This window comes from Brachionichthys hirsutus, chromosome 4 (assembly GCF_040956055.1).
Source record: "Brachionichthys hirsutus isolate HB-005 chromosome 4, CSIRO-AGI_Bhir_v1, whole genome shotgun sequence".
Lineage (NCBI taxonomy): Eukaryota > Metazoa > Chordata > Actinopteri > Lophiiformes > Brachionichthyidae > Brachionichthys > Brachionichthys hirsutus.
In genome coordinates, this window is record NC_090900.1 from 2973974 (window position 1) to 2997146 (window position 23173).

Here is a 23173-nt window from a genome sequence, read left to right on the forward strand (position 1 = left end):
AATCTATATCCCACTCATCTTTCCTTAAACTCATCAATCAGCAGATTGAATGATTTAAGAAGGATGCATGAAACACTCATCATTTGTTGTCATTATGTCCATTAGAATTTGGCACCAGGTATAAGATCCCATCTCAAACACTTAATAAATACACATTTACTGCTGTGCCACCCCCACAAAACTCTGCAAATGTGCAAACAGTCACAGAGGATGTGGTGATTTAAGCTTTCTGATACTTACATTCGCCTGAATGTATCATTTAGAAGGATAAATGCTTTATAGTCAGGATGCCAACAGCTTATGAAAGTCTTTCTCCTGCGTGGAAATGTGTGATTATGATCAGGTATTCAGGAAAAAATTACATTTCCTGAGCTCTTAGGAAAATAAGTCTGGAGGTGGAATTTAAATGTAGATAAACTGATATAAATGAGTGTAAGATTAACAAATTATAGGTATTATACCATTATCACAGCACCTGTTATTGCACAATTGGCTGTGTCAGCTATTTTATCCGTTTACAAATTGCAACAGTGGAACGACTACTGAAACTCCGTCCCACGCGTTCATTGCACAGGTTAGCTTGGCATTGCTACCTGGATGGCAGGTAGCAGAGCAAAGGTGGGTCACATGACCACAAAAAGGGCTGCACAAAAAATACATACAACAGGTAGGAAGAACAGAACCCAGAGAGGAAAGAGAAAAATAAGACTGCACGTGAGACACGTGCACGGGGAAGAAACAAAGAGATGAAATAAAGAGGTAAAGGATGAGCAAATTAGCAGAGCAGGACAACAGGAATAGCTTGTAGGCTGCCCATACCCATTTCTTTGTTAGCGTAGTACCTTCTCATGGCCGTGCTAGTACAGTCAGACGCGGTTAAACCCACATCCCACCTATATTTTTAAACCTTCCTTCGCCCAAACATTTTTATGACATCATTGGAGCTACGACATTCCCAAGTCAGATGTTTACAGGAAGGTTAAGGAAACACTGACATGCTTCACAATCATCTCGACCAGTAACAGCTGTGTCTCAGAAGAACTCCACTAATGAGAAGAACGAAGTCTATAGCCTAGCGTTTTAAACTGCGGGTGGGGGTTTGCCACTGAGAAGATGGCAGCATTCTTTGTGGGGCAACAGGCCAGGGCATATATACCAGGGCTTTACAAATGTCTCGGGTGTATGTGTATTTGTGCTTGATTTGGGTGATGAAGGGTGGGGGTGAGGGTGATGAAGGGGGGGGGGGGGGGGGGCTCACTGATCCCTCAAAGGCTAAATTTACCCAGGAGTGATGGGAACAGGTGGATTCAGCTGGGACAGGGTGGCATGGGGTGTTGGCCTGGAGGGGGGGGTGTTGGAAAGAACCAGACCTTGTTTCAGTTCAGTCAGACGCTGGGGGCAAACACACAGCCCAAATTAGGGGTTTCTATTCAGAGCCAGCTGGTCTGGCTTTATCACATGCAGGTCATTTATTTTGGGTAATTTTTCTGTAAATTTTCTTTCTTTGTAACGCATTTCGTTTTTTGATTTTTTTTACATTTTTGATTCTTTTTCATCAAGCTAGGCCTGAGCTGGTTCTTCAGGGTGTAACTTCCTGGGGAAGCAGAAACACGGCACGGGTGAGTTTTCGCAGTCCACCCATTCCCTTCCTTTTCCGCCCCTTCGTCTGGGTCACATTCCGTCGGCGGAAAAACTGCCTCTGTCGGATTTCAAACTCAACACGGCGGGTCATGACATGTTTAACACATTAAGATGTAATTTTCATACTCGAGCTCCTCAATTTGAACGCGTCTGAAATGTATTTTGAAGTACTTTTTGCCTAATTGTTTCATGACAAGCCTCGGTGGGAAATGTTTTTGTCATGTCGTACAATGACAGAAGTGACTCGGCCGGTGTGAACAAGGCCAAGAGATACACGTAATTGGTGTTTACTTTGAGTGTCTCCTGCGCTTTACAAAAAGGAAAGACATCAGCGAAGCCATAACGCCGCTTAAAAAGAAGTCTCCTCCAGCTGTTACCAATCAGGGGTGCCTGCAGAATAGCTGATTGAGGCTCCTGTATGTGTTTAAGTTTTAAAAGTCTACGTTTTTATTCCTCTAAGGCAAGACAAATGGTTTAGTTCACCAAAGCGGGACTTTATATTGTGTAGTTTCTCCGCTCCTAATTCTTCACAGTCAGTTTAGGTTGCTGGTACTTTTAAGGGTAATTGCTTAGAACATCTCTTTGCACAATCTGCAATTATCAGCGAGAGAAAAGAGCTTGGCCTTACATGGTGTTTGCTCTCGGAATGACGCATTCCCCCCGAGGTAACTACCTAAGCGGCAAATGCAGCCTTCAGTAGTAATATGTGTCACACGCTTCGGTGTTAAAGTAAGACATATTGGGCAAACTTTTAAAACGGACAAACTTTGGTCACACTAGATGAACGGTGAGGGGTTTATTTCTAACCAAATGGCTTCACGGGAAACGTTAGAACACGTCACCGTGACGATACCTGTGCCAAAACAACCAAACTTTATCTCCTGCTGCAGCAAAGGCTTCCTCTTATTGTGGCGGGTGGTGAACGACTGATGGAATTGGACTGTGGATCTCGGATACTGTGGGAGTCAAAGTAGTATTCGTGAATTTTAATATCCTTCTGTATCAAAGTCATTTTGTCTTTAATGTGCCATCTGCTGCCGTTAATACAGTTAACAATAGAAAGTAGATTAGATTTCTTTTTCAAAGTGACGTCTGTCTTTCTGAGTAAAAAAAAAAAAAAATCAAATATATGTACTGATTAAAAATGTTTCGGTAGAGGAATGTACATGCACTCATGTCTCTTATTCCACAACCTGGGGCACGTTACTTTACTCTTCGCATTAGCCCTGAGAGGCAGGACCAGAGAGACTTTGACCCAGTTTACAGGAACCGGTCCTCTCCCATTAGCTTTTTTTGCCCCTGAATTCCACCACTTTGATGGTCATCGGAGTCGAGGAAGCGCTTGTTTTCCCTCTCAGTGGGGTGGCGAGCGCTCTTATGCAGTTGTGTCCGTGCAACTGAAACTGTCCACGTCCCGTCATTTCACCTTCACACTCCGCCATTAGGTTGTCCCTGTCCTTTATGCAGCATGAATAGCCGGGGGGGGGTTACCTTTGCTGGTTGCGTCTGAAATATGAATGTAGATTAAAAGGACAATTTTACAATAGAAGAAACGGTTTTGAGGTTACTGCATGTTTAGTTTCAAGTGGAATATAATTCGATGCAGGTATGCCCTTTTGAGGTTTCCACTGCTGCCCATGTAAATTAATAGGAGTGTTAAGATACAGCAGGGTAATTTGCAAAAGCTGTAGTTGGTTTCCATGGCTATTTAGTGCGCACCACTGATCCATATGGTCTTGAGTTACCTAAGACATTCTACTGTAAAAAGTGCATTTTATTTTTAAAACAAATGATCACTGAACTGAGACCTATTACACATATGGAAGCAGTTTGAATTGCAACGGTTGGGAAAGTAAAAGTCTCTTTGTTCCACTACAACGGCTGACAGTAACAACAAAATATGTCGCTCCTACTTTTCCTTTTAATTTTCTTCTATTGTCTTTTATTATTTCATTTTTGGAAGACGTCCCACAGTAGTCCAGCCTCCTGTATGAAAACTATCTCCCCCCCCCCCCAAGAACAGTCGAGGCCAGGAAACAGTGCGACGCTCCGCCGCCACAATTCGATGCCTGTGCGCCGAGGCCGCTTAAACCTACAAAACACAAGCGCTGGCGCGAGTCAACTCCTTTGATCTGCGGCTAATCTCAGTTGCCTGCCTCCCCTCTGATCACATCTGAATAAGAATGAGTTGGGTTGATCCGGGAGGCACAAAAAAAAAAAAGCCGCTCGTTTGCAAAGCTCCACCATGCAACACGGGTTTACGCCTGTGGACTAGGCCTCGCTATCGCACATCAGAGATGAGGCTCCCTCATTTAAACCCACAATATATTCCACTCGGCTTGCTTTTCTTCGCACAGAGATGCTATCAGCTGCTTGTTGGGAGTGTGGGAGAAGTTGCACAGCCATGCTGAGTGATCTTTAATTGTCAGGGGAGTTGGATGAGGTCAACAGCTGCGGGAGGGACTTTTGCTGCATAATGGTTACTATGGGAATTTGAAACACTGACAACTGTTGACTGTTTACAGATGAAGGCATTACAACATGCAGGATATGTCCTGTCAACCAAAAGACATTAGTCATAATCAAATTAGTGGAAGAATGAAAGATAAATCTTTCGTTGTCAAAGCAGTTGTTTTTTTAACAGATGTTTGTCATCGAAAGCCAGATCTGATATTATTGAGATCACATGACCGGGCTGGATCAGAGTAATATTTTATATAGATCAAATAAACAACTTTTTAGGTTGGAGCAAGGAGAGTGAATTTAGGATTCTCACAGCCTGAGGAAAGAAGTTGCTCCCTCATTGGCAGTATGGAGGCGGATGCTTCTGAATCAGATTCCAAACAGCGACCGGGTGAACATGCTGAGGATGGGTGTTGCCTTGTAAAATCCTTTGGGCTCTGCACATGCCCTTCAACTCACCCATATCACTAATGATTGATCGATGGGTACTAATGATGTTCTGGTTGTTTCAATCAGATCGCTGTAGATTGCCTCCCTGGCTCGCTCTGTGTACATCCCATGCCAATTTGTAATGTTCCGAGACTGGATGTTTTCTATTCCGACTCTGTTTGCAAAAGAACTCGGCTTGCAAATTTAAGCTTTTTAAGTTTCCTTAAGAAATACAGCCATTTTCAAACTTGCATTACCAGAGTGTAGCTGTGTGATGTGGGTGACAGCTGTTCTGTATTGGCAGTGTCTTGTCAATTCCTCATAGATTGTTGTACAACAGGTACAGAACTGGGCTAAGCACACAGCCTTGAGGAGCTCCAGAATAGATGAGGTGTACCTGTCAGCCTGAAATGCCCGGATGTATGTATGTATGAGGCCCAATGTACAATTTTAGAAGGAACTCATTCCCGGTGTGATAGGTTTATAATTTATCATTTCTTGAGGAGCGGTTGAATGCTAAACTGAAATAAAGCAGTTTGGCCATGATTAGAACACTGAAGAACCACTGAATGAACACATTAAACAGGTAGGCTCTGTTTTCCAGATTGCCAACGGAGTGTCAAGTGTATCCTCTCAGGCCATGGAGCTCTTCAGAGCTCCTTCATCCTGTAGCAGCAGCAGACAATCTATCAGCTTCTTTTCTGCTGTTGTTTCTCTCAAGTCTTTGCTGATGACTCCACTTTTACTTCTTGGTTCAAGCTTTCGGGTTTGCTCTGGCAGAGCTCTGTCTTTCTTGACCAACAGGCAGATCTGAGTATTTGTTGATATATAAAGTCACTTTTCATATACAGTATATTTATCAAGATTCATGTGGTTCTTCTGGGCTGGCAGCATACCTGAAAATGTGCCAGTCTTAACAATCCAACCTGGCAGCTTCATCTGCCCACACTGTAATACTTTTTTTACTGATTGCTTTAACGTTTCCATTTCACGGACGTAGGCGAGATCGAGACCAAGATAAGGACGGTGAGTTCTATGAATTTGCCAGGGCTTTTTATTTTGACGCGGTTCAGGTTTTCGCCTCCTCCGGTGGTATTTAGGACCTGCTGCCGGAAAAAGAGATCTGATAGTCTCTGATCAAAGGAAACTTTGTGCAACCGAGCACCATTGATGCTACCCCAGAGTCCACCGCTCCTCCTCTTCCTTGAGTATTGTGTCAACTTTGAAATTAACAGCAAAAGTAATACTAATTTACGCAAAAAAAGGTGACAATTTATGAAGCTACTAAAACTTTAACCGTCATTGTCCCCAGTCTAATAACAATGGCAATATGAGTTAATTTGCACAGCTACAAGTGGTCCTTAAGTTAAATTAAGATGTTTTACACACTTGAACAAGCAGCTAATATATAAATTTTTCTGATGTTCATTTTTCACATCATTTTAATTTCCACGCAAGTTCAAACTTGCATATGATCGAGTCAATTTCTTTACTTTATCGCTATTAATGTTTCAGACTCAGCTTTTTGCACAACAGTGGGTACCCGCCCCCCTTAATGCGCATAATTACAGAAAGGTCAGACAGAGCAATGAAATAGCTGCATCTGTGCTGGAGCAGTTCATAGACGATTACTTTTCAACCATTCAAAAGGAGGAAAAAAATCAGTAGCAGAAGGTGAGTTTCTTTTCCTTTCCTCTCACATAAAGCAAACTGGAAGAAAACTTTGAGCCCAACCAAAAACTCTGGCAATCCTGGTTGCTGCTGCAGAAGAAACAGCAAAAGAGAAGTGCCAGTGTCGGGGATTAGTGTAGAAAATGAAGTACATTTAAATATTTGTATTGTGGGATGATGCTTATTAATATTTAATTTGCTTTTTTAGATCATTTCAACAACATAAAGTGTTAAACTAAAATGGTATAGGATTTAAAAATAATTACTAGGTAACCCTTGTTTTGGGGCAACTTAATTTAACCCCTAATGTTTATTTTATGTTTGTAAGGATGCACAGCTCCCCCACAGGCGGCACATTGAATTACGCAGCAGTGTATGAATGCACTTCTGTAGGCAAAAACGGTGCTCTGCATATGCAGCAGGCGCTGCATGGATGCCACCTGTCATGTGTGTGTTTATGATGTAAATGACAGGATGGCGAAGTGAAGTTTGGTGTTCAATCAACTGAATTAATCTGCAAATCTGAAACCTGATTATCCCAAAGAAATAAAAAATACAGCAACAGCTGATCATTGTATTTCAAACAAGAAGATTTTTTACATTTATTCATGCCACAATTTGGTGATGAATGATAGTCTCATTTAGCTTCATGACTTCATGTGTGCGTTTTTGTATCTGAACACATTCAGGCAATACCAGGAGCAACAGGTCTGATGAGCGGCTTCCCAGCGCCTCTGTGTCTCAGCCAGTCAGCACTGTCACAGGACCGTGGTGCTTTTCCTCTGATGTAACTGGAGCATCAGGCGGAACAAAAGGAGAGCTTGTTGTTCAGCTTGTGCCTCATCCATAATGCATAAAAGGTGTACAGACAGAAAAACTGTTGGTTAAACACAACACATGCAAATCCCCGGCGCAGCCTCGTGTTTGACATTGCTCAGTTATGCGGCCATTAGAGCTGCAGAGGCCTTCTGACTCCGCTATTATCGCATTTGGGTTGTTTTGTGTTGTTTGATCCAACCTCTTGAAATTAAAATGTGAGGACAAGCAAATGTATGAAATGGCACAGTGGATTTCACGCTGGCCAGACACGGGTAATTGCCAACCCACAAAGAAAAACTGTGTTATTAAAAAATAAGGCTCTGCGTAGTTTCACTAAAAAGAGTCATATCGTAATGAAAAACATCAGCTAATGGTAAGTAGAAATTATTTTGTATTCATTTTATTCTTGCTTTTCCTTTTTCTTTCCCTAGGAAGCTGATGAAGTTGTTAATTTCTGAGGTTTCTTAAAATTTTTGGATACGTGGAATCAAAAAATCTGGTCATCATATTTGTTAAAAAGCCATTTTTGAAGTACAAGACTTGACTGATGGCAATTTCCAGAGACATATCCTTGTAACCTATTTTCCACCACGAGGAGCAAATATATATTGCTCAGACTCCAAAACATTTTCGCCTTAATCCTTTCTTTCAACTGTAATGCCACAGGAATAATATTGCTTGCAATCTAAATTGAAGGTTAATGTCACCTTTATATTACAAAAGCTCATTTGAATGCACAAACAAACACTTCCCCAGAATAATGAATTTCTTTGTTTTATATATTTTGTAATGTGATGACACATGATTTCAGTTAATTAAAAGTGATTTTCTCACCTTTACTCACCTAATTAAATTGTACAATGGTACCGTTCCCGCGACTGTAATTACTGATGATATTGGCCTCTGAGTTTCATTATAACCCTTATTAATAAGGGGCTCCAAACACTTTAGATGTCTTACACAAAGACCAGGTGCAGGTCGGCGGGGAAATGTCTCTCCTCCCACCTATGAAGTGTGACTTTTAAAGTGGGATTTTGTCTATATATGCAGAACTCAGATGTAACCGTTGATTCATGTCCGGGAAATATATATATAGGTGTCATTAGTAAACATTAGCAACGACTGGGTGAGAGATGCATTTTAAATTGGTTCTATTTTTTAGTAATTAGTTTAACATTGACAGTCACAGATAGTTTAACACAGTTTCCACTCATTGTGTTTGCACATTAACATGATTTATCAGCCTGATGCAGGCCTTTATTCACAAGGCACATTAGCCTCAGCAGAGATAGTCTTCACATCATGTAGCATCAATCTAGTGTCAAAACAGCACATGTCTCTCAAACTCATGAGGGAACACATGTACAGGGAGAAAGTAAAAACATTAAATACTGAATAAAGACGGCAGCGTCCTCAGACGTACCTGAAGTACGTGCAACAAATGTGTCTCGCTGCAGCGCTTCTGCAATAGCTGGCTAATTCTGAGGAGCAGCGAGGCAGCGTGCTTGACAGCATCATGCGCTGTGACAGGCAGATTGTGTTTTCACATGAGCGTGATCGACGACAGATTGCGCGGAGCCCGGGCTGTTCCCGTTTGCCCTGGAAATGTGTTTGTGTTTATCTTCTGCCTGAGATAGGCCTACCTTTCTTTCTTCCTGCAAAAAACAGACAGGCGAGCTGCTCTGTGTGTGTGCGTGCATGAGTGTGCATGCGTGTGTGTGACGCATGCTAGGAAGTGACTGCCAGAAGAGGCTCAAGAAACAATCCAAGCCAGATCAATATCAGCAAACGCAGTTATGTCTTTGACTTAACATGACATTTCTGTCCTCCCCACCCGCTTTACTTTACGCAGTCGGTGCCAAACCTCATGAATTTGCATTCGGCCCTAAAGTCCAAAGTGTGTGCGTGTGTATGCGAGTGCAAACTGTGACAAATCCTTGTGAGGAATTACATAATTGCTTTGGCAAAGCTGTTGATTTTCATCCACCAGACTTCATAGCAACCCACGGCACACGCGTCAAAAAACATAAGTTCAAGATAGAATGTTCTACGAGTGGGAGGGAGTGACAATGGCTAATGAGTTGGGCATGGAACGTTTCGGAGAGCAAGACTATAATCATCCACTTTGCTTTGATCGAGGGGAGATAAAACAAAGATCATTACATCCAAAATGTAGCAGTGACATTAAAGTGCTCGCCCTCATTCTGCACCTGACTCCATTGACCAGCTGTCAAAAGCCCAAATGTGGGCAAGCTTTTAAACAACATAATCCAATGCAACAATAATCTGCAGCTATGACGCTTTGAGCGGTTTCTCTCGCTCGGGAGTCTCAGGAGCAAATGTACAGCCGGGTCTTCCCATCTTTGCATTAAATGTGTGAGCATAGAAAGCAGCCGATAACACGCCTTCGCTGTAAGTTCATCCCTGTAGACGAGCCAGTCACTTCTGAATATTCATAAACCAGTGTTTTCCTCGTTTAATAATTTCAATTCATTCAAATATATTCAACCCCTTCCCCCATTTATTTCTTTTCATTTCGTGTGGCCATTAAACACACACACATGCACACACACACACACACACACACACACAGAGAACACAGATCCTGCACACTGTGTGCAAGGTGAACACAAACAATTACCATTTCACCACAGGTTCGCTCTCTCTCCTCTCCCGCTCACGCTTGCCTCTCCTCCCAGGTGCCAACCAAAGACAACCTCAAGCACTGTGAACGCAGAAAGGACCTCCTCGGATGAATCGCTGACAGGCAACGGGACTGGGGTGGGGGGGGGCAAGAAAAGGCTGCAAACGAAGGAAAATTGAACGTGGTATGTACGAACATGCATGCGCCCAGATATCAGCGGCATAGGCGATTTAATTCAGTCTGAAAGAAGGAATTTAAAAAAGTTTCACTGTGTCTAATAGAGACCTTATTGATTATTAGGGAGGTCTGAGGCTCAGAGGAAATGCTATGAAAGATTAAAGAGTCAGGTGATGTGAAGGTGGTATCTCGAGTCATCAGACACCGGCAGCTTCAGTTACAGGCCGTCGTGTCGGCCCGTCAAGGAGATTAGCCAGCTTGATTTATTTATTAACTGATTTCATGTTCTTCCATTTCCTATACCCTCACCGAAAGGGGGCGGTTGTCTGCCTGCGTGACTCGTGCTTCACCAGGTGAACTTCGAAGGAGGTGAAGGATTAGGGTTCCAGGGTTCTGCTTGATGTCCACTTCCTCCCCGTGTAGTTTGGTAGTGACAGGCGGGGAACGGGAAGGCTTCACTGCTTCTCTGCAATAAGACTTGAAAAGAAAAAAGGAGGAAACATTTTCAGGAAACGGGTGGAAATCAGTAACGAATTTGAACTGTATGTGAATTTTTCCTCTAAAATATTTTCCAACATGTTTTTACTGTGGTGATAAAAAAAACTCGAGTGAGACCTGATGGAGTCTCGGGGTACGACAGGCTGCGTTCGGTGCAATCATTTATTTAAATTCTTTAAATTGATACAGCACCCGTATAATGTGAACATAATAGAACCACAGCATTTACGAGGCCTATCTGGAACACATCTCTGCACAGAAAGCCGTCCCGCCGCCTGCCTGCCTCTTATCTGAAGTGGCGAACTTGCTGTTCTAATTGTTATCTTCACACTAATAGAGTGGATGTTTTCAAATCATTTGGTTGGACGGATAAAGCCTTGGTAATTCCCCCATGCTTACTGTCTGTGTCGGGGCTTATCTGCAGGAGATAGCTGGTCCTGGAGGATGATTGGCGGCGTGCAGGAGGTTGAAAGTTTGTCGTGACTGAGAACGGGGGTGGCATCCATGTTGCACAGACATGGAGGGATGTCTGATGAATGAATTATGGCCTTGATTTTTATTTAACAAGATACATGTCTATTGTTATGAGCGTAATCCTTCAATGTCGTGTAATTATGACTCCTTTCTTGTGCAAATATTCAGTGAGTGGAGACACCTGTTGTCTCAGTAGCGTTTCGGCATTAAAATACTGGCATTTCCTGCGTATTCTGCAGGATGCATGCGGAAAAGTGAAGTTTTGGAATATCGTTCTCATTTGATATGATTTCATGAAACAATGCCTGAACAAACACAGCAACTTTTAACGGCTTCGGATTTAGCCGCCTAAAGTTGGCATCCGCGCTCCACGTGCTCTCCGGTGGTTCATCAGTTCACGCGCACGTTCCCCCTTCATGCTCCTCTCGTGGTCCTTTTAGAGCGCTTAATTGCGCGTCCGCGCTATCAGGGCTGGAGCGATAATAAATTAAGAGCCGTGCCTCTTTCATTAAAAGTAGAGTTTGGAAATGTGACCCCCCCCAAAGGAGTAAAAAAAAAAAAAAGAGAGAGAGGAAAAATCGATTGTTTCTTCTCGCGCTGGGAGAGAAAGAGGGTTTGGGGGAGAAAGACTAGATCAGGATTGTGGGAAGGAACAGAAACATCACCTCTGAGCTGCAGACGTCCAGCGTTCCACACTAACCACAGCGCCACCTCCGCTTGCGCCGCTGCGCCGAGTTCCTCTCCACGCTCACCGGCACCGCGCTGCCAAACCAGGCGAAGAGTCCGCGCCGCCTCCTCCTCAGCAGCCGCTGTCCGATCAGAGAGGGAGAGAGAGAGAGATAAAGAGGAAGAGAGAGACAGAGGGAGGGAGGGAGGGAGAGAGTACTTTTCTCTGACATTATAGGGACTCCAGCCGCGTACTGTCGGTTACTTTTTATTTCCTCCCGGCGACGTCCTCTGCTGAGTTGCGCTCCTGGATTTTAAGTGCGTCTTGGCGAAGTCTTGCCCAACATCACGCAGCGGCTCCAACCTTCCTGTCAACCGGCCGGACCGAACAACCGGCGGACCGCTTGTATCTGTATTTCACTTTCCGCCCCCCCTCCCCACCCTCCCTCCCTCCCTCACAGGATAAAGATTTCATGCGAAATAAAGTAAGTACCGAGCGCACGCCACCTGCCACTCACGCGCAAGCAGAGCGTTTCCTCGCATACATTTAATCTGGATCCAAGTTGAGGCGCTGCTCCGACGCGCGACGCCTCCGGCGACAAAGTGCGGCCGCCGCGTCTATTGATCTGTTGTGACCCCGATCGACTTGAGACAAGATGCGACCCAATTACAGTCTGCCAGCGGATATCAGGAGAGTCGAGGTCAGTTTGGGTCTTTTATGGACAGTCGTGTCGACATCGTTTTAGCTTTCCCGTGTCCACATGCAGGCGTCAAAAAAGATGCATAGATCTACTGAAGAAGCTGCTCACCTCAACGCTGAATTCTGTCCAACTATCCGCACTGTGGGCTGGCATTGGCCAAAGTTTAAAAACGTAGTATTTACCCTACCGAATGTGGACAATATATCTTAATTATGTGATGAAAACTTTAAAAGCTCGGTGAGTAAACAGAGAAAATACGTGAAGTTCTTACAGTTATATATTTAACTGTCATTTATTTCATTAGAAGAATAGAAAAGAAATTAGCAGGCCTAACTAGATATGAGTCTTATATAAGTTGGTGCACGATTATTACCTCTATTATTATGTTTATAATTTTATAAAATAAGATTTAGGTAATGACATCCATTCGCTAAGAAGAAATGTGTGTCAGACTTGCTGTAGAGTTCATTTCTGCCCAGCATGAGACTCTGATGAAGGTAGGAAGAATGTTTTCAAGGTTTCACTTCTAATTTTTCTCTCTAACTTTGTGTCACTTATTCCAATCAATACTCGCATATTTGTAATGATTGAGTTTTATTTCACGCTCCTGGCTCAATTGAACCTGTTGCAGCGATTGGAATAATAATGACATCATAATTAACCTCTGGCAATTATCACAACTCTAAGAAAAGAAAAAAATATATGTATATATCATTTGTTTTGTATTTAAGAGTGTGAAGGCCCAATGATGAAATGTGCCGTTGAAGTTGAGGATGCTTTTTTTTTTTCTCCGGCACTCTATTTTAATGTGTGGAATTGACAGATTTGTTTGCATTTTAAATCAGAATAGTCAATTTGTTTACCAATATTCTGGCAAATGTGCTCTAAAGATAAACTTAAATCACAGAAGCAACGTTTTTTAGAAGTTTTTCTTAAATGCAATTGATGATAAGACAGCTTCTGCTTGTCAAAATTAATACAAGTAATATATATATACTCACAGCCTGTCGTCAGATTTATAAGAACTGTTACACTTGACATGCAGATGATTAGAGAAGAGGCTGCAGAAACCTTTTCAAGTGATAAAGTGCATCTAAGGCAAATTTGAGTGTGGGAAAGGTGAACTTCTTGTACTGTTATTTACTGATTGATTGATTTTCAGTTAAATAATAATAGTCAAAAAAAATTAAGCTGCAACGTTTATAAATAAGCAACATCAGAGATATGTTATTACATTTTAAGAGGATGCATGTCCTGTGGATATATTCTTTTTTTTTTATTTCCTTTGCCGCCGATAAATCGTATCAAAGTGTTTTACGCCGTATAAATAATTTTAGCCGTGGCCCTCGTCATTGTCAGTGAAGTCGTTCTGTGTGGCCTGTCTGGCCTGTTGCTCTCTTGGGATTTAGTGTTAGGTTAATCCGCTCAGAGGAAGGTGAGCGCTCGCATGTGGACCCACGATTATACACAGAGGACTCTCTCAGCCAAGATCTGTAATCTCAGAGACCCTGTGCAAACACACACACATATACACACACACACACACACACACACAGAGTTGCTTTCAAATAAACACAAATGCAATAAGCACGGGCAGACTCTCCATGTTTTCCTCTCGCACACTGACACCCACACTATTTGCTTTTGTTTCTCTTATTCCCCTCAGACCTCTGTCTCTCTCCCTCTTGACTAATCATTTTGGGATTTATGGGCACTGATTCCCAAAACCAACAGTGACAACACTCTTACCCTTCTCACAGAGAGGGATTAGACAGCCACGTGTCTCTGTGATTGGCCGGGGCGTTGAGCCGATTGTCAGGGCACTTTGCTGTACACCGGGGGCTCAGTAAAGCTTTAGTTGAACGGAGGGAAAGGGACACTTGTGTGCCACGGTCAGGGTTTACCGTGCGTTGTAAAAGTGCTCAGACAAGGCGAGCATAGGATCTATACTGATGCTTATATCTTTAATTACACAAGTCACATTTAATCCCTTAAACATGCGGATTCCATGTTGTTTTATATTTGTATAAATCGGAAAGGCTGTGTCCGACGCAGAACACTGTACAGACGGCTCATTTTCAAGTTTCCCACTTTATGGAAAACCAGATTTGTGAAAACCTTATTTTAATGGAAAACATCAGAGGCATTTAAGCAAATACATTAACGGCTCGTTTTGCTTTTCCAATTATTTTTTTTATTTTGTATTACTTTTTTCAGCAATGGTTTTAAATATTTTGGAAGAAGTTTGCAGGTTTTGCTCAGTAAAACACTCGTTTGCTGATTGCAGGTTAGCCGGTACTGCAAGTAGATATTGAAGTACTGTAATTGGACTTTGTGCCCTTTGGCTCAAACAAGAAGGTAATACAAGATTCACCTGCATAGAATCATATTTACCTGATATATGTACAATATTTGCAACTATCAAGGGACATCACTCCTTCTGCTGTGCAATGCAGTAGATTGTGGTTTATGCAGCTTCCAATAAATGTTGCACCTAAAATCCAAATGCAACCAAAATGAAGATAAGCACTTTTTCTTTTTGCACGGAATCTCTGACACAAATCATGTTAAAGCATTTTCTTAGGATGACTTTTCTTTCCCTCTTTATAAGCAGATGAAAACATTTCACTTTTATAATCACTCAGGGATCTTGTTGCGTTCTTTACTGCACGAGGCAGGTGTTCCCTCGTTTGCCACATAGCAAGAAAAGTCCCTTTTCAATTTTCCTACATATTTTTTCACAGCGCTAATGCAAAGTGAAGGACTCAACCCCACCATGTGTTTATTTACTCCCTTTCATTGTTCTATAGCTGTTGTGCATGTTGGAAAACCCTTCCCCAAATGTTTCTTGGTCAAAGAAGCTTATTGTAAGAGCTGCAATTCTAAATAAAACTTTAAAAAAAATAGTAATCCCAAGTAAATAACACAGTCCTTGAATGGTTTGTGGTGTCTTGAATGCATATATTTGAATATGTCCCGGTTTTTGCATAATGATGCAAAGTCTTCTGTCTCTATCTAGTAATTAGCAGTGTCGTTCAGCAACTTTCTCTGTATGCTGTAAGTGGATGGGGGGGGGGGGGTGTTGTTCACTGGGGTGTTAAAGATCACAGAGGAATATATCAGCCTTTGATGTTTAATTGTATTGTAAAACACACTTTAGAATATTTCTGCATAAAGTAGACTTCTGGCTGTGCTGTGCTTTGTGTTTTCTGTTTCTTTGTGTGTTTGTCAGTCAGTATCTGTGTGTCTGGGATGTGTGTGTGTGTATGTGTGCACGTGTGCGATCAACTTTGTGCCTCCTTCTCCATGTGTTTGCGCATCAGAGTGTTTGTGTTTTTGTGTCTTCTTTGTCTGAGTTTTGTGAGGTTGGTTGCTTGTGTATATTCAAATGTCTGTATTCCTTCTCCTCCTTTATTCTCACACTGACGAGGGTAAGATTTGATGTCTTGGATGATGGCGCAGTATGGAAAACAGTGTCAGGGTGGCTGCTGAAAAAGGCAAACTGAGAAAACAGATGCGTGGAAAGAGACAGGGAAAGATACACAAAGAGACAGCTCAGATCGAGACGCGTTTGAGCCGAGACAACTCGAGAGGAGAGCCGTGGAATATTTGGCCTCCGATTTTGGAATCCTTCATTAAAGAGAGATGCATTTGTGATGTCACAGACGTAGATGAACAGGATGTCCTGCCTTCTTCTTCTTCCTGTTTCCTGTTTCCTGCCCAGCCTTGCGGGTCATTATGGCAGCAGCTGCCTGCTGGGTGGTCTGTGCTCGGCAGTGCTGACCACACGGTCATATCATTAGCTGCAGCCCACCTAAAGAGACACCAAAAACACCTCACCATGCTTTGAGGCCAGCTCCCTGAAATATTTGGACAGGGAGAGAGTTCCTGGGAGGCAGGAACGCTGGAGGAGTACAGGGAACAGAGGACACGGAATGATAAGACAAGGAGAAACATTTAGAGGAGAACAGAGGTGGGAGTTCTTTGCCTAAACATCCAACATTTGCAAATGATTTTGTTCACTTCTCCACCAGATGCTCACTTCAGTCATCGTCCGTGTAAAATCTCATCCTGCATCCTGACAATCTCGACAACATATCCAGCAGGAAATCCAGAATGAACCCGACTTGTGAACGGTGACGGGACAACTCCCCCCCCCCCCCCCCCCCCCCCCTTTCTAATCATTTATCTTTAGTGTAGCACACATTTTTCGACTACACTCCAAAAAACAACAACAACACAAAAGGTGTGGAGAAAGAGGTGAGAGCGAAAATAAAAAATGCTAATGTTTTTCCTGTCGTGGATGTAATTTATCTTTGTCACAACTGCAACATGGTCGAGTCATTCTGCAGCACGGCCCGGCGAGACGCTCACAGAGGCAGCTCTGTGCCTTTGGCCTCACACGAGCTCACATCCAGCAGAATACCTTTGCTCAAACGGCTGCCGCAACCCGCCGCCGCCGCCGCCGAGCTCTTCCTCGCTATCGTATTTTTAGCAGTTCTTGTGTTCGCACGGAATTCAGAGGAATAGGAACTGGAATTTTACCCAGCAGGCTTTTTCTTGAGTGATGTTGCTCTTGTAATGAAACTGTGTCACACTAAATTGCCAATAATAGGGGGTGCGATTGATAAATCCATCTCCCCCCCACTTAAAGGAGGAATATTACGCTCTTTAAATACGACGCTTATTTTCACCGCAGAGATATCAGGGCAACGTCTGTAACATCACGAGGTTCGCTGTTCAACTCCGAGGGGACCGTGGCTTGTTGAAATTGCTGTTAACACCATCTGAGTCGGGAAACGGCTCTAAAAGAATCCACGCTCGGCGCTTTGCCTCTAAAGCGGAGCACGCAGCTCAGCCAAAGTCCACACCGGCATTCCTGGTCTTCCACTGTCATCTGTGCCATTCCCACACCAAAGGCCAGCCTGCAAAGAATGTGCCGCGCAGTGACGTCTGGAACACTGACATGACTCTGCTGACCCCCCCCCCCCACTCCCAAAACAAAAGTACAGAAAGAAAAGTCCTGAAGACTTGATGAAGGAAGGAAAAATGAAGCATTCCAACTTTATTTTATCTAAAATCAAACTTAACACACAATACCATACAAGCCCCCTCGGGGGGGGGGGGGCAGCCCCTCCCCCTGAGCACACACACACCCTTTCCTCTTATTCTGTCAATTTTTCTTCTACTCTTCTTCTGGTCCCGGCTCCCTCTGCCCCGTGATGTATGGCTTTTTTCCTACAGTGGCTCTTCCAAAGTTCAGCTCGTGATGTCATTAATTTTATTCATTCTTTATGGATGCTCTGTCTGGGGGAAAAAAGAAAGGGAGAAACTAGAGGAAAAAGGGATAGGGGCGATGTGAGGAGAGAGATAGAGGAAGATGGGGGGGGGGGGGGGGGGCTGGTGTTGCGGACGGAGGATTCTCAGTGCAGTTGCATGTATAATGAATGAGGGGGGCACTTTGTTTGAAACTCCAGCCCGGTGCTTCACTTCAGGGTTTGCTGGGCAGAGTGGGGCCTTGTGATCTCACACCCGCCACTCTCTTTATCCTGCCAATAGGCACTTTCACCTCGCACTGTGGGTCGAGCCAGTGGAAAAACAAATAACCTTGTGTGTGTATAAGAGAGGGGGTGAGAGAGAGAGAGAGAGAGACAGAGACAGAGACAATAGAACGGGGGCTTTGATGGAAACGGGTGAGGCGCTGGTGAGAGGAGATAGGTGAGTTTGTACACCAGCAGCAGTGCAACGACGCCGAGGAGAACGCTGGCACCCTGCCCACACTTCCTAAATAGTGCTTTACACAGAAATAGCTCAGCCTTGATATTGACTTTTGTCTACCGTGCACACGCGTGTGTTTGTGCACGGTAGCACGCTCAATAGGAGGACAGAAATGGCTTCATTGTCTGCTGGGGAGTTTTTCCCACTTTCTTAGCGTGTGTGGCATCGGTGGGTATTTATTTTTCCTACTCCCGTTGTGTGTGTGTGTGGATCTGAGCAAAGTTTTTAGTGAGCAAGCACCTTTTATTATTTGGGCTAAAAATGGCCCTCCGTCTTATTTTTGGACCTACTGGGCTCGTGGTTTTATAAATAGCCAAGGAAGCGTATGCGTGTGTGTGTGTGTCTGTATGTGTGGAGGGGGATACCTGTCGTGGATGCAGCCTCCCTCCGGCAGTCCCACCACCTCCATGTCACATCCATCCACCAACCGGCCCATCTCTCTCATTGCGGCCCTCTTCGGGGGGCGCTGGGCAAACCGGAGGGGATTTGAGGATGTGAGAAAATCAGTCGCTGGATTAAAACACAAACGGGCTCACAGTCCGGTCGGAGCAGCCGGTCGACTCCGTCGGAGATCGTGAACTAAGGATTAGATCATGTCTTTTTAACGGCTTGTGTCAAGATGTCAACGCGCTACGATGTCTTCAAAGTGAAAGCTGTGTTTTAGACACTTGCTCCGGGAGTGTAAGGTCGTAGGGTGGCTTTCTCTCCTCTCTGCCGCCTGTACGCCGAGGTGTTTCGTTAATTTCATTTCATCTCAGGCAAACGCACCGTGAGCGGTATTTGCTCACATTCTGCTCTCCCTTTCTTACAGGATGTTATGGCTCCACATATTTTTAGGGTAATGAGTCGTGGAATCGGGGAAAAAACCCAGGTGTGAACAAACTATTGCCCTTTTTCTTAAAGATGTCAGGCCTGACGGTCTTATTATAGCCTGTTTATTCTTAAACATCGACATCGAATCATCTGTTTTTTCCCAGTTGAGCTGATCTGAGGTCAGCTGATGTTTAATGTCCCTGTTTTACTCCTTGGATCCATTCACTCTGGGTCCCTCTTTTGTTTGTTCGACCGCCATCGGGCGCAAATAGTTCAATTTCCATGGCAGAATGTGGAAAGCGGAGCATGTTCTGCTGTAATTCTATTTAACAAGAGCGCCCCCCCCCCCATCCTCACCCGCGATATTTTTCGCCCTCTAAATGAGTGGCGCTCCACATCTTTGCCCCTCATAATGGGGGCCCTGTAATCATATTGGGAGTGAGACAGAAGGAGAAATAGCTTTTCTGCCCTTGGTGTACTGTCTCTTTCCACAGCCAAAGAGAAATCCCCCCCCCCCCCCCCATGTGCTCCTTTCTCCCCTTCTCTGTGGAGGGGATTGTGCTGCCTGTTATTAATGTGCTTTTGACAGCTTAATTTGATAAGCGGGCTACTTGTTAAAGAAGCCTTGGATTGTTCTCATCGATAGAACACGCTCCCCCCCCCCCACCCCCACCACCCTCATGTTCTTCAAAATGCTGCCGCACAGTCTGTCGATGACCCAGTTCTGAGAGGTGGTCGAAAAACAAGGAAGAGCAGAGCGAATTCCGCAGGGAGAAAAGGGAGAGGAGGCAAGAAGGGCAGCTGGAGAGGGAAAGAGAAAGAGATATATTGAGGAGGGATACTATAAGCAAGAAAGGCACTTGTGGGAAGTTGACTCAAATCCTTTTCTTTCTTCTATCTCCCTCCCGCCTCCTCCCTGCTCGTCCTCCTCCTCCTGCAACTGAGCTGCCTACCTTGTTGGGCTCCGCTTCCCTGTTGCCTAATCGGAAGAGAAACGCTGGGAACGATAATGGGGATTAGCTTCCACTGCTCGCCGGCTCTGTTTGGTTAAATACACGTGTAATGAGTTGTTTATTTGGGATAAAGCACAGTAGGCGCAGCAGAAGCCCAAAGCTGCTCTCGCCTCCCGCCTCCTCCGCTTACATAGACCCACAGCAGAAATGTCTGCATCGAGTAAACGCAGAGCGCGTGCAGCAAGGGCAGCAGTGGAGACGGCGGCATGAACCCCGGCGAACGCAGGTATGTGTGAATGCATGCATTCTCACACTAAACCGCCTGCAAACACGCCCACACGGCCATGGACGTTCCCACGGACAGCTGTGATGCAGGTCACTTGTTGTGGAGGGTTCTACAGACGGATGGGGAGTTTGGAGTGTGTTTGTGTCTGGAGGGGCGGGCGGGCGGGCAGGCGGGAGGGGGGGGGGGGAAATGTTCTCAGGCCTGCTTCGGGTCATAAGGCTAGGGGATTTTTCTTCTCAGGGTGAAGAGAAGGGGAAGAAATTGAATGATTTTGAGAAAAAAATGAAGGGAAGGAACCAAGAAGGATAAGGCATGAGTCGTGCCCACTGGTGTGTGCGTGTGTGTGTGTGCATGTGCATGTGCATGAAGTGGAAAAAGCTGTTGCCTTGTGGAAGGGACGTGCTCTGCTATCATGAGCCGGGGTTGGGGGGGTGGAGGGTAGGACGGGGGCCGGCGAGGTTATGTGAACGGTGCAGCTGTGAGCGCAGCAGAGGGATTTGAATAGATGGGGAGGGGAGGGGGGGGGGGACTTCCAGGCAACCAGGTCCTTCACTGAACCACCAGCTCGCAGCACAGAGACGACGGAAACAGAACCAGGCGGCGAGCCTCCTGAACCGAGCCACTCCTCCTGTCTGCCGTCCCTCAATCCCCCCCCCCCCCCCCCCTCTCGACTAGCGCTTTCCTTCCCAAATAACAATTGATGCTGGATGGCAATAGGAGCGGTCATGATTTATAAATAGTGTAAGGAGGGCTTTTCGGACGGCCATTTGTGCTGCTACTGTCCATTTTCATCTCTGATGTCAGATTACAGTCACAAAGAATCTCCATAACTCATCATCAGGATCAATAATGATAAAACTACTCCTAAAAATTGCTTTCAAATAACCGTATTAGGAATAACTTGTTTCCTTTTTGTTCATTTTTTTGGCTGACTTGCTGTAAAATTTAAAAAAATGCTTAAAATGTGTTTAAAACTTCCTCCCCATCTCCCTTATTTCTGCACGCCGAAAGATTCCGAGCCCACGTAGTGAACAATGGCGAGGAAGACGAGGACCCGGGCTCGCTTGTCAGCCGGCGTGATCAGTCGCTGCAGAAAGACGAGGCAGAGGTGGCTGAGAGACGGCAGAACACAGAATGGCTTCGGTGTGCACTGCTAATACATTCAGCCTGCCACCGTATCCAACAACAAGGCAAAATATCACACGACTCGCTTCACAAGATGTTCCTACAACAACAACTTCAACAATAGCAGACACATAAATGCACACACACACACACACGCACACACACAGCACATGCATAAATAACCACACGCGGCGTGTTATAAACCAAAACCATAAGGAGCCGGGATTTGAAAGCAAACAAAACAAGTCAAAATGTAAGGAACTTGTGTGAGACTTTGTGACAGGAAAAATAAATGAAAAATGAAAAGAAAAAGAAAAAAAAGTGTTTTGTTTTAGGAGAAAGGGAACTAAATTGCTGGGGTGCAACAATTTTTTTTTACCTACTAAAAAAAAAAAAAAAAAAGAGTTTCCTGATAGATTTTAGCCGAACTGTGAACTATGTTAAGCACAATAGTGAGTCAGTGAAGTTAAAATTAGAACATGATCCAACGGCGGTTGTGTTTGAGCGAGACGGGTCATCTCCATGTGATGCAGTGGCCTTCACTGTAGCCACACACTGCGAGCCGAGGCACTCTGCCAGAGCTTGTAGCTTTGCAGCAGTAATTTAATATTTATTTGTCCTATTATTTCATCCTCTCCCTCTCTTTCGCTCGTGCTCATGGGGGTTAAGTAACAGCGAGCTTTATCAGATTACTGGGTCTGAGGTCTCTTTCAAACGTCTCTTTGCCGTCGTGATTTCGTGCAGCTGTGCAGACTCTTTAATCATACGCTATCTTTTTTTCACTCGCTGCCCCCCCCTCCTCTCCACCCTTCTTCTCGACGTCCCTCCTCCCTTAACATATGTTAATTGGCTGCTTTCTGTGACAAATTACGAGCGCTCGCTTTGATGAGGTCGGGTTGTGATGGTGCTGGGAGTGGAGTACAGTGGAACTGCCAGAACCTTGCCGGTTACCCCCCCCCCCCCCCTTTAACCACTCCAAAAAGAAGCGCTGCACCCAACCAGAGACTAATGAGAGGCTTGAACTGGGTCTGGCCCGACTCTGGCCTTGGTGGGGCCACTCCTCTAAACAGAGGCTGATCTGTAGGTACCGTGTGCCGCAATCACACCCTCCACAATCCATTCAACCTTTAGCCTCACGCACCCCACCGCCGGCTCTCCCCGAGGGGGGGGGGGGGGGGGGGTGTAAAGCCGTGAGAGAGCGACTCAGTTCAAGCTGCATGCTAAGAATATTTGTAAAAACCTGTTTATATCTATTTGGTCATTATAGACATTGGAAAAGTTTCCTGTGGACGTTGCATTTTTTGTTTAATTTGCTTTCTTTGTGTTTCAAATTGCCAGAAGTCCCCTGAAGTATAGATGCTCTGTGTGATTAAAGGCCTGTGTGTGTGTGTGTGTGTAACGTGGCGGTGAAAAGAAAAGTGCCTGGAAACGTTACGCCAGCCTCGCTTAAACAAACAGTACCAGTGGAACGATCTGTGTTAAATGATGCGCGGCGTCAACAGGGAAACAACGCTCACCGATAATCAGCACAATCAGCTCGTGGTAAGGAGAGAAAAAGTGGAGCAAACATGACTTCATCCCAGCAGAGTGGGTCTTTTTCATCCTTTTAAATGCTGGGTGGGGTATTGGGGGGTGTCAAATTATGACTCTGTCTTCCTTGAATCTGTTCTCTACCTCTCTCTCTTTCTCTGCACCACGATCTAGGTTACTCAGTTTCCTAGCAGAGCACAGGGACTGGAGGCAGAGAAAAAAAAACCCAGAAGGTTGAATCTATGAAGGACATCCTTGTTGAAGTGTGCAACCTTCTACTTCTCTGCGATTGATCCACACGTCGTGCATAGACTTACTTTAGCTCGACGGGGCAGCAAGCGTCACGAGTAATATTGTTTTGAGTGCCACGGCGAAGGGTTAAACCTTAACCGCTTACCAGTGGCAGTTTGTGAAGACGTTTTCTCACTTGGAGTTTGATTGCAGCTCCGTCTGGGCGTTGCTCTTTATCGTTTAAAAGTTGACTCCTTGAGTGAAATGCACTTGT

The 23173-nt window shown here is 44.6% G+C and overlaps 1 protein-coding gene and 1 long non-coding RNA gene across 3 annotated transcripts in view; one reads left to right on the forward strand and one right to left on the reverse strand.

The window, feature by feature from the left end:
- The first annotated feature begins 1492 nt into the window (after positions 1–1492).
- The window catches only part of LOC137893187 (myocyte-specific enhancer factor 2C), a 64027-nt gene continuing 42346 nt past the window's right edge, over positions 1493–23173 (forward strand). For both annotated transcript variants that reach the window (XM_068738634.1, XM_068738635.1), the window contains exons 1-2: positions 1493–1619; positions 9723–9851. The gene's annotated coding sequence lies outside the window, so the exon portion shown is untranslated. The remainder of the gene's footprint in view (positions 1620–9722; positions 9852–23173) is intronic.
- On the reverse strand, positions 10304–11881 carry LOC137893398 (uncharacterized). Its single transcript, XR_011105449.1, has 3 exons — positions 11748–11881; positions 11482–11625; positions 10304–10321 (listed from the first exon to the last, which is right to left on the reverse strand). It is a non-coding gene; the product is annotated as an uncharacterized lncRNA (long non-coding RNA).